This window comes from Panthera leo, chromosome D3, assembly GCF_018350215.1.
Source record: "Panthera leo isolate Ple1 chromosome D3, P.leo_Ple1_pat1.1, whole genome shotgun sequence".
NCBI lineage: Eukaryota > Metazoa > Chordata > Mammalia > Carnivora > Felidae > Panthera > Panthera leo.
The window spans coordinates 3050090-3059809 of NC_056690.1; positions in this window are offsets into that span (position 1 = coordinate 3050090).

The following is a 9720-nucleotide window of genomic DNA, read 5'->3' on the forward strand; positions in this document are numbered from 1 at the left end:
GGGCTATTGCAGGGTTCAGAGCGCTGACCCTGTGTCAGCTCAGTCCTCGGGGTAGTGCCGGGGGAAGGACCTGTCAGCATCCCCATTTTACAGATGGAAACACTGTGGCACAGGCAGCTTCGCTAAAGGGATGAGTCTCGGTTTCTAACGGAGCAGGTTCCATTAACCACCAGAGAGAGAGAGAGGTCTTTGTTACCCCCGGTTTCTAGGGCATGGATTCCAGGCCTAGCCACGGATCTGTCGGGTGCTCACCCTCTCTGTGTTTTTAAAAACGTAACCTGTGTTGAGGTGTAACGTTCAATGTCATGGGACAGCTGCATACGCCCGCGTAAGCATGCCACATCTTGTTTTCCGGGGTCACCGAAGGAGGGCTCACGTCACAAGCCGGGGCATCACGGCCTCCACCCCAGCGACGGGGAACGCAGGTCCGGGGAAGCGAGGGGCTCACCTCTGGGACGTTCGGCCGGTGGCAAGAGCGAGGGTTGGAACTCACTTTCACCAGGGTCTCCACTCCCCTCCTGTCCGTTTTGATCACCCCCCACTCAGCACCCTGGGACGCAGGGTTGGCTGAACACACGGCAGCTGACAGAATGAGGAGACCAGGGTCGTGGGTACTCACGGCTGGGTCGGGGAGCGCCAGGCGCGTGTGGCCCGCGGGGGCTGGGAAGGGGACTGTGAACTTGCAGGGGCTGCGGGTCAGGGTGGGGGGGGGCAGGTGCCTGGCTCCCTGAGGCTGTGATCCGCCTGCTTGAACCATCCTGCACTGGTGGACAGCTAACCCCGCTGCTGGGCGTGAGCAGGCGCCCGTCCCCCGTTGTCTGCCCTGGGGGCCTTATCTGTGGGAACAGAGCCGGGGAGGACGTTTGAGGCACTCCTGGTTCGCCCCACATGCTGAGGCAGCAGCACACAGGACCCAGCTCACTTTCAGGCCTTCCGCCAAAGCGTGCCGTCCCCTTGCCACTGACCCGTGGCCTGCTGTCTCCCGCAGAATACGCAGCCGCGTCCCCTTCCCTGGTGAGGACACTGCCCCAGTTGTCGTGTGCACCATTTTGCACACTGACGAGCACTCGGTCGTCCGTGACCCCGAGTCTGGTGTCTTGTGTAATTCTTACGACACCTGGGTGGAACAGGTCTTTCTGGCTGACACAGTTTACGGGAGAGGAAACTGAGTCTCAGGGAGTTTGAACGGCTCGCCGTGGACCCAGCCGGCAGGGGGCAGTGGGGGCCTGGAGGGCAGGTGCCTCAACGGTCACCCAGGCCCTGGCCCGCCCCTCCCCCGCAGCTGCACCTGTCCCTCTGCATCCACAGTCCCATCCTCTGCCACGTTCGCAGACCGAATCCCAAACATCCTTGAAATTGAGATGTTGCCATTCAAGTCGGACTCCCTGTATCGGCTGCACGCTGGGGACTGGCAAACCAAGTCTGGCCAAAGTGAGAGGGGATTGAAGTCATCGCTCAAGCTCGAACTGAGCCTCAGCCTCGCCCTGGGATCGTCCGACCGTGTCCCCGCTGGTCTGGGTGTCCGTTTCGCAGAACTTTGCACCCGAGCCCAGCCCGACATCAGGTGGTGTCGCGACAGGCCACGCCACGCCGTCCCCGCCCGGATGGTCGGCCTCACTCAAGTCTGCACGCCCGGTGTCAGGTGCACGGCAGGGGCTTTGAAAGGCAGCAGGGGACATGCCCACGATCCGTTGTGGCTTAGCCCGTGGAACGTCGACTGAACCAGACACCGATCTGCTCTCTGCCACCGGTTAACCCCCCAACTCCTCAGATCAAGCCTGTGAGGTAGCTCCATTTATCAGACACGTCTTCAGATGGAGAAACCGAGGCACAGGGTCCAGTGCCCCTTCCTCACCACAGCCCTGCTCACGGCCGTGAGATTTCTCTTTACCTTCAGTGAAAGAGGGCAGTTTCCTTCCTCGAATAATTACACCGCCATCCGATATCTAATTCCCTTGATTACCGTAACAAGAACACTTTTCTTCCTTGCCTCAGAGGAATCCTCAGTGCCTTGGCTTGCTGGCGAATCACCTGGCCGGCCACAGCTTCTGAGAACTACAGCCTGGGGTCCTCCCCCCACCCCGTAATTATTTCCCTGATACGACATGATCCCTAATTACCTCTCCATCGACTTCTCTCCCCGGGGGCTTGGTCGCTGCTAAGGTTAAGCTCAAGGCTGATGGGAAATTCAATCTGATTTCCACATTCCGCGGCCCTGCTGAGGACGCTAATAGATAAGAAAGTGTCACTGTTTGGGTACTTAAGTTAAATAGCGGAGAAGTTCTGGACACCTGATCAAAGTGGCGAAATGCCGAACACGGACAAACACCTGAAAATGCTGGGCGGCAAGAGTGGTCGGAGGTCACGAGTCCGAGAGGAAGGGTGAGGAGTTTTTCAGACTTAAAAAGGCTCAGCAGGACCCACCACCGAATGGCTCTGCCAGGACGTTTTCTCCAACACTCATCTTACCCTTAGGGTGGCGGCTCAGCTCCTACGTGTCCACGGCAGGTATTGCCAGAGCCTCCTGGACCCGGGCACCTGCCTGCCTCCTGTGCGGAAGGAACCTGTCATTTCCGGGCCGGTGCTCACCCCCCAGCCCAAACCAGTCATGAGAGGCCCATTCTGCTCAGCAGAGATTGGTCTGGGAATGAGAATACAAAACCATTCCAGCCAGAGGAAGGTCGGGTGGGACTAGTCAGAGGCATTAGAAAATGCTCCTGCTTTTTAAAAAAAGATGCAGGGACGCCTGGATGGCTCAGTCAGTCGAATGTTTGACTGTTGATTTAGCTCAGGTCATTGTCCCACAGTCCTGGGATCAAGCCTCACATCAGGCTCCATGCTGAGCCTGAGCCTGCTGGTGGTTCTCTCTCTCTCTCTCTCTCTTTCTCTCTCCTCTCTCTGCCCCTTCCCTGCGTGTGTTCTCTCTCTCCCAGTCTCTAAAGTCAAATAGAAGGAGATGCACAACGATGAGCCCTTCCTCCCTTCACCTGTCATGTCCCTCAGTGATACCCGGAAACGTGGTTGCCATCTTGAAACCCCAGAGCGAGATTTCTGAGGAAAGATCCACGCTCTGAATGGCGGCGGGAAGACAGAGAGAACCTGGTTCCTCGTGGGCGCTAGTGACCATCTGAGTCGAGAACCTGTGAACTTCCCAACCTCAGGACTTCTGTCGCAGGAAGGAAGACACTTTTCTGTTGTTGAAGCCCTTTGGAGGTGGGTAATCCTGGAGGAACCCCAAATGTGGATCCCCCTGCTGGAGGGGACTCCCTCCTTGGAACTGTCTCAGCGTGCCGTGACCCAGTTTCGACACGCTGGAAGGTGATGTTTACGTGTCTCGTTTGTTTTGCTCAGCTGAGTACCCCCTGAAAGCAGCTGCCTTAGGATCCACCTCCCCCCGTCTCCAGTCCCAAGGAGCAGCCCTGGGTGTAGACAGCACAGAGCACACTTCATTGTAAGGACAATCTGACCGTTTCCGTTACCATGGCTGCATCATTTAGTACCGCAAAACTGAGGGGCATCGAACAGCCATTGGGATGCTCACAGGTTTCATGGGTCAGGACCTTGGACAGATCATCTCTGCTGCATGGGGTCTGGAGTCTCAGCTGGAAATGTCACAGTTGGGCTGCAGTCCTCTGAAGGGTCATTCACCTGGGAGCCCAGGGTTAATGCTGGCTGTTGGCGGTGTTCCACTCATGTGGTCTCTCCTGAAATATCTTCGTGTGGTCTCTTCGTGCGGATCCATCCATGGGAGTCCACCCCTGTGGCCCATCTGTGTGGGTCCATCCCTGTGGCTCCATCCCTGTGGTCCCTCCGTGTGGTCCATCCCTGTGGCCCATCCCTGTGGTCCATCCCTGTGGTCCATCCCTGTGGTCCATCCCTGTGGTCCATCCGTGTGGTCCACCCGTGTGTGTCCATCCCTGTGGGTCCATCCCTGTGGCCCATCTGTGTGGGTCCATCCCTGTGGGTCCATCCCTGTGGCTCCATCCCTGTGGGTCCATCCCTGTGGTCAGTCCCTGTGGTCCATCCCTGTGGTCCATCCCTGTGGTCCGTCCCTGTGGTCCACCTGTGTGTGTCCATCCCTGTGGGTCCATCCCTGTGGTCCATCTCTGTGGGTCAATCTATGTGGTCCATCCCTGTGGCCCATCTGTGTGGGTCCATTCCTGTGGTCCATCCCTGTGGTCTATCCGTGTGGTCCATCCCTGTGGCCCATCTGTGTGGTCCATCCATGTGGGTCCATCCTTGTGGTCCATCTGTGTGGGTCAATCTGTGTGGTCCATCCCTGTGGCCCATCTGTGTGGGTCCATCCCTGTGGTCCATCCCTGTGGTCCATCCCTGTGGTCCATCCATGTGGGTCCATCCTTGTGGTCCATCTGTGTGGGTCAATCTGTGTGGTCCATCCCTGTGGTCCATCCCTGTGGTCCATCGTGTGGGTCCATCCCTGTGGGTCCATCCCTGTGGGTCCATCCCTGTGGTCCATCCGTGTGGTCCATCTGTGTGGGTCAGTCTGTGTGGTCCATCCCTGTGGTCCGTCCATGTGGGTCCATCCCTGTGGTCCATCCCTGTGGTCCATCGTGTGGGTCCATCCCTGTGGTCCGTCCATGTGGGTCCATCCCTGTGGTCCATCCCTGTGGTCCCTCCGTATGGTCCACCCGTGTGGGTCCATCCCTGTGGGTCCATCCCTGTGGTCCGTCCATTGGGTCCATCCGTCGGGTCCATCCCTGTGGTCCATCCATGTGGACCAGTTTCGGTTACCTGACAGCATAATGAAACAGTTGTCTTCTTCCAGAGTGAGCATTGCCCAGAGAGAGTGCCAGGCACGAACTACATTCTTTTTAAGACCTATGTTTGCAAGTCACATGACATCCCTTCTGCCATGTGCTGTTGGTGGAGCAGTCGCGGCATCCCAAGATTCAAGAGGAGGGAACTTAGTCCACCTTTCAGAAAAAGGGGCATCTTCCCCCTTATGAAAAGACCAGGTGGGATACGGAGGCTGGGTGTTTATTTGGGACAGTACGCCTTGCCACATGGGTTGGGCAGGCCCATGAACCCTAACGAGGGCATTCAGCTCCAATGAATGCACTTCGGGGTCTAGCACAGGCCCGGAGCCTGTATTTGCAGTTTGCCAAATGCTTTCCCTCACTTTATTTCAAATGGGACGATCACCTCCCTTCTCTTTTGAAGACATGCCAAGGACCTGAGAGGGTTGAGGGGTCCTCTGAAGGTCACAGCAAAACAGAGAAGACCATCCAAGCGCTCAGCTACAGAGCTTCTCTGATAAACGGTAGCTGCCCCATACAGTGTCACGTTAGGTGGCTGTGAAATGCAATGAGCTTTAGGGGCACCTGGGTGGCTCAGTGGCTTAAGCACCCGACTTCAGCTCAGGTCATGATCTTACGGTTTGTGGGTTCGAGCCCCACGTCGGGCTCTGTGCTCACAGCTCAGAGCCTGCAGCCTGCTCCGGATTCTGTGTCTCCCCCCCCCTCCCGCTCGCACTCTGTCTCTCAAAAAATCAGTGAACGTTAAACAACAGTTTAAATGGAGTGAACTTTATGTTCAAAAATGAAAGGATCGTCAACCTATAGATTAATTCATTTAAAAAATGATGTATAAGAAAATAGTAGCTACACTCACGGAGTTGATGGAATTATAATTGGGTGGGGGGCACCTGGAAGGCTTCTGGTGCTTATGAGAGTGTTCTTCTGATGATAACTTACTAATTGTCGATGAACACGGTGCTTGTGTAAGTTATAATTTAACAATAAACACTGTATTAATTGTTTTTTCAACTTTCTGGATTTGTGTTGTATTTAATTATAAAAACATTTAAACTAAAAACAAAAACAAAAACACCAAAACACTTTGGCATCCCTCAAGAAGTGAGAGAGAAGGACCGCATGACCCGCCATTCCCCTCCTAGGAATACGCCCAAGAGAATGGGAAACACGTGTTCAAACAAAAACTTGTGCACAAATATTCATGACTGCTCTATACGCAACAGCCAAAAGGAGAAAACAGCCCAAGTGTCCGTCAATGGATAAATAAAGTATGACCTGCCCCTGGCCTGGAATAGTCTTCAGCCGTTAACGAGGAGTGGAACAGACACATATGGCTAAACCTGGAAAGTCTGGTGCCGATGAAGCGTGCCAGATGCAAATGGCCACACCGTGCGATTCCACTGATATGAAATGTCCAGAGCAGGTGAATCCACAGGGGCAGAAGCAGACTGAGTGGTGGCCAGGGGCTGGGGGAGGGGACAATGGGGAGCGACTGCCAACGGGCACAGGGTTCCTTTCTTGGGGGGGATGAGACTGTTCTGGAACTAGATGGAGGTGATGGTTTCACAACAGTGTGAAGGTACCAAATGGCACCAATTTGTACACATTAACGGATGAATTCTATGTGAATTTCACCTCAGCGACAACAGAAGGCAGTGTTTCGAGGGCCCTCTCATTGTAGGAAGCGATAATGATGCATGCGGGGGACGGTCACGGGCTCTCATTAACGGCACCATGAAGCTGGGTGGCTTTGTCTCCCAGACCCACAGCTCTGTGGGGAGGACGAACAGGTGCCTTCTGTGTGGGCCCCTTGAGTGCCGACCAGTGAGAACCATTGCCGTCCTGATCCCTCTGTTCTCACGGATGACAGTGGCGAGCTCGGGTCCCTGGCCTGCAACAGTCCGCAAGGAAGGCAGGGAGGCAGCAGAATTCATGTTATTTGTCAGGATCTAGGTCTTTGATCTCATGTGATCGTCTCCTTTAAAGGATGTCTAACACAATCCACGTGGGGGGTAGGGACCCAGCGCTGGAAACCACGGTTCTCCGTGACAGACCCCCGGTGCAGTGCCACCTGACAACAGACTACAGGGATCTGTTGTCAGTGACATCTGGGAACATGTGGTGAGCTAGGGAAAGGCACGTGTGCACGTCTGTGTGTGTGCCTATGTGTCCACATGGGTCCGCGTGTGTCCATGCATGTCTATATACACACATGTGTGATTCTCTGTCCATATATGCATTGTGTGTATTGTGTGTGGGGCCACAAATGTGAGTTTTATGTGTCTGTCTCTTTGTGTGTGCTTACGTGTGTGTATATGTATCCGTGTGTACGTGAGTTCGTGTGTGTGTGTGTGTGTGTGTGCACGTGTCTGCATGTGTAGGGACCATGACCGTGAGGTTTGTGGGTGTGTGTGTGTGTGTGTGTGTGTGCACAGATCAACTGAGTTGCACCCTTGGGGACAAAACCTCAGCAAACTCTCATTTTCTGGCATATCTAAGCTCTTCCTAGTTCTTGGTGGGAGAGTCGCTTCAAAGCCTCACTTGTACGTAATTAAATGACCTCGCAGAGACCTGACAAGTCCTTCGTTGTCCTTGACCAGCAGGACAAAACCCATCCCTTTGAAATATTAACAACATCTTTTTGTCATCTCAAACCAAACTGCCTTATAATAAAAAATAAAATTACTTTATCGTATGCGGACCTCCAGTTACTCACTTTCATTGCTCAAAAATTTTTATATGCTTCTAACATATGGAAAGTGGGCATCAATGGCCCATAATCCTTTAAAATGAGAAACCGTATATTTTCTTGCCTACGATAAAAAGGCCCGTCTCTGTGAGGACAGTGGGGTGTGTTGGCGGCTGTCCTGTGGTTAGCACGCTGAAGGTCACGCGCCGCGGGCAGAGAGACATGCTGTCCTGTGATGGGAGCTGAGGCTGGATGGGGGAGGCCTGCATGGCAGAGGAGTCCTCCTCCCCGGGTGTCTCTTGCACCCCCGGTACCTGGGCAGGTTCTGGGGGGTCATGTCCTTTCTCTGTGGTGCGTGTGAGAAGTCTATTTTTGAAAATAATGGAATAGCACAGGGTGTTAGTTCCCGGGGCCACAGTGGAGTGGCAGTTCTGGAGGCGACACATCCAAAACCCAGGTGACAGCAGGGTTTGCGTCCATCTCTTGGGCCGTGGACACATCACTGCACCCCCTGCTCCCACAGCCACATGCTGTCCTCCTGTGTCTGAATCTCCCTCTTACCAGGACATCAGTCACTGGGTGAGTGACCCACCCTCCCCATCCAGCGTGGCCTCATCTCGATGAGATTAGACCCTGTTTCCAAAAAACTACGTTCTGAGGTTCCAGGTGCACAAGAATTTAGGCAGGAGGTGGGTGCAGTGTTCATCCCAGGATGCATGATGGGAATTCTGTAGATGGCGCATGAGGCAAAAATCATGCAAGGTCACCATGAGCATTAAAAGCCCGTTGGGAAATAGGCAGAGAAGTCGTGTGCAGCTCGGTGCTTAGGAAGGAAAAAACTTTTCCTGAGACGCCCAGAAGACTCCCCCAATCGTCATTGCCCGGAGCTGTGTCCCATGTCCCCCTCCCACCCTCAACCTGGAGGAGTTTTTGGCACAAGGAACAGGATTGCTGTGGTGAGCCCAGAACAGTCGTGACTCATCCCGAGACTGGGCACAGCATCACTTGTACAAAGTCGGTGTAGCAAAAAGCAGGGATACCTGCTGACAGGGGGCCAGACGTCCACCACCAAGGGAACACGCGCTTCGCCAGGCGCTGCTCAATCGCTCTCCAAACTATGCGCCCGGGTCTGTGCTCCTGGGTAGACTGTTCCCAACAGTGGCCTCAGTTCTCTGCCATCCGGTATCCGTGCCCCTCGCAACATGAGTTTGCCCCTCCTCCATCCGGGGGGGGGGGGGTCTGCACCTCTCAAATGTGGATACCCCCTCAGCGGGTTGTTGCCGAGCGATGCAAAGGACGAGGCACTGACGTGCGCTAAAACACAAAACAATCTTGGAAACGGGGCACCAAGTGAGAGAAACCCGCACACAAGGCCACATACGGCTGGATTCCGCCTGTGTGATGTGCCCAGATAAGTAAATCCACAGAGACAGAAAGGGGATTAGTGGATGCCAAGGGGTTGTGGGGGGCGGGGGGAGGCAGAGGGGTGAAGTGTTTCTTTCGGGAGTAATAAGGGTGTGCTAAAATGGGTTGTCGTGGCGTTAGGGTAACAGTGGACGTACTAGAAGCCATTGGAACGTGCACTTTAATGAGCGAACTGGACGGCGTATGAATTCTGTCTTGGCAGGACCATTAAAAGCGAGTCCACGCTTTTGATTCAGTGCTCTTTTGGTAACGTGTCTTGGCCCAGAGGGGAGGCTGTGTCCGGTCCAAGGCCTCCAGCAGCCTCAGACGTGGCATGGGCGCATCGGGAGCAAGCACAGCCCAGCCTGGTGGAAGATGGCACATGGTCCAGTCGCCCCCTTGCCCAGGCCCACAGCGAGCCAATCAGCCAACGTGTGAGTGAGGCCGTCCCAGATCGCCGGCCCTCAGCCACCTCTCCAGCTGACCACGGACCCACGAGCCATCAAGACCGGCCAAACCCCAGCTGATGCCTAAACTCGGAATCCATAACAAGCAGTCGGTAAGTTGCATCTTCTTGGGGCGACATTACTCAACAATGACATACGGCCACCATGATAATTTTCCTTTAACAAGGCTCTATTGAGAGATCGTTCACACTTAACTGCGAGTCCCCTTGTCAAATGCCACAAGTCGGTGGCATTTATCCACAGAGTGTCACTTCCATCTGTGTGGTTGATTTTAGAACATTTCATCATTGAAGGAAGAAGCTTGGCATCCGCTAGCAGTGGCCCCGCCCCCACCCCAAAACCCCCTCCCCATCCTCTGGCGTCCACTCGCCTACGCTCTCTCTCT